Source organism: Pinus tabuliformis, chromosome 8 (genome assembly GCF_031772625.1).
Source record: "Pinus tabuliformis cultivar Carrire ecotype Pingquan chromosome 8, CPIR1, whole genome shotgun sequence".
Taxonomy (NCBI): domain Eukaryota; kingdom Viridiplantae; phylum Streptophyta; class Pinopsida; order Pinales; family Pinaceae; genus Pinus; species Pinus tabuliformis.
In genome coordinates, this window is record NC_142294.1 from 1,382,262,942 (window position 1) to 1,382,265,475 (window position 2,534).

General features: G+C 35.1%; 1 pseudogene; it reads right to left on the reverse strand.

Annotated features, from left to right (window-relative positions):
- Positions 1-1,575: 1,575 nt before the first annotated feature.
- On the reverse strand, positions 1,576-2,174 carry LOC149240701 (cold-responsive protein kinase 1 pseudogene; annotated as a pseudogene).
- Between the last annotated feature and the right edge of the window lie 360 nt (positions 2,175-2,534).

Sequence of the window (2,534 nt, forward strand, 5' to 3'; positions counted from 1 at the left end):
TTTAATGAAATTCGAATTAGCAGGGGTTTGTGGTGCAGTGATGGAGAGAACAACAAAGGGTTTGTGGTGCAGTGATGGAGAGAACAACAAATATTATTAGAAAAGAGTTGCACCAACAAATATGATTAGATAAGACTTTTGTGGTGCAGTTATGAACGACAAATATGATTAGACAGGATCGTCCTATCGTTTTATTCATTAAAATCTAATTGTTACTATTATATTAGGATTTATTAGGCATTGATTTATAAGATCTTTAAAATTATAGGAAATAACATTATAAATAAATATCAATAAATTTTTTTACATATAAAAAAAAAAAAAAAAAAATCTTAAAAATCTACTTTATAAAATTGAAAATTATTTAAGTTTATCAAAAAAATAGATGGTTAGCAATAGAACTAATGCATAATATTTACAAAAGCATTTACATTGAGTGCAAAGGTATTTACTATTATTTAAGTTTATCAAAAAAATAGATGGTTAGCAATAGAACTAATGCATAATATTTACAAAAGCATTTACATTGAGTGCAAAGGTATTTACTAGTTATACTAACTCATTATAAGCTAGGAACGAGAGGCATCCTAGTCTATTGCAGAGTGTGTCTATGAATCAAAGTAGTCTAAACCAAAGGACTCTTTACCTATGAAAGTTCGGCCACCTCTGGTTCTCACCAGGCTCACAGGTCCTAATGCACATGCTTCTCAAACTTTCTACTCCTAGACTCTTACACACTGAGCTCTCTCAATCTCTCTCAAAACTCCGGATGCCTCGGATGGTTCTCTTCACCCTTATTTATAAGAATTTGGGAGGGGACAAAAGGAATCCTATGGTACTATTGACTCTGATTAGTGTCTTTTCCGTAGATGCTCTAAGATGTCAAATCCCGTAAAGTCATGTAATAATCACTATTTGGGACTCAGAATCGTCCTTTAAAGTATACAAAGTGGAGATGTAACGCCTCCATCATATTTTATTTTCATAGTGGAGATATTATCGGAATCCCGCGATATCGGTCATACTCACAGTGATGTAACTAGACTTTCACATTATTTTATACAGTGGATACTTTTGTCCTGCAAAATCCACCATAAATAAATATATCTACAATAGTTATGTTCCCAACATATTTGTGCTAGAAAACCTTTGTTTGAAATATCTTCCACTCGTGTCCCATGCTTTAAAAAAAATGTCCCATACTTTAGAAAAATGCGTCAAACTATCATAAGCTTCGCAAGTACTATTTAACACTTTATTCTTATCATAACTACACATTGGTGATATTTAGCCATAAAATCCAAAATAATAATCTCTTTAAATATGCTCGAAGTAATACCACATCAGTTTGTACTTTTACCCAAAACACGCATCTATTTCATATTAAAATACTACTTGTCAAATTGACTGACACTCCATAGTCTTCCCCCAAGTAAAACAATTTTCTTATCCAGACTAATCACTGATACTTAAACTTCGTACAAGCGTATAATCTCCCCTCGAGTCTCATAATACACGGAGAAGGGTACAACAATAAAGTAGGATAATATAATGCGAAAAGCGTTTGCATATTTTTCACCTCGGCTCCAATGCGCCTAATGAAGGATTGGCCATTGCAGAGTGGATATCAAATGGTGTAACAGAAATCATTGTACTGCCCACACTATGCAGATCTATGAAAGGGGGACTTATGGCCGAAGGAAGATGTTCTTTCTCAGAGGTTAGCATCCACACCACACGAGACATTGAAGGCCTCAACGTTGCAGCTGCCTGAGTGCACAGAAGGCCAATCTTAATGACCCTAATTCCATCCTCCCAAGAATAACTGCCCTCAAATTTGGGGTCCATTACTTCCAAAGCTCTCTCTGTGTTATACAGTTTCCATGTCTAGTAATTGACCAATATCAACCACACATACAACTTTAGTTAGCAACGAATCATAATTATAACATGTTCGAAAACATTTGCTTCAAAGATGAGATCCACAGTGGCTATACCCGTTTGATGAGAAACTCCGTGTCTTGATCTGAACTCTGATTCTTTCTTCCACTGATAATCTCAAGTATCAGCACTCCAAAGCTGAATACATCCGCTTTCTTTGTTAGCTGTCCGCGGTACGCGTACTCAGGTGCCATGTAACCTCCGCAGAATATGATGTGCAATGAAATCTTCATATCTTAATAACCCTCTCAAAATTATATGAACCATATTTGAGGAGAGAATTCTTACAAAGTTCCTGCAACTTTAGTGTTGACATGGGCTTTATCGTCTTCAAACAGTTTGGCTAAGCCGAAGTCTGTGATTTTGGGTTTGTGTTTATTATCGAGTAAATGTTGGTAATTTCAGGTGATTTCAAACACAAAAGACGACAGAACAACGCTCTAATACCACTATTGGAAATTTCTGATAATTTCAAACAAAACTGAACAGAGAGTAATACTCTGTTTTTACCACACATGATCTTAACACAGCGGAACAAAAAAAATGTTTCCAGAACACAGAGTTTTACACACACACATAAAAACTTGTATTCA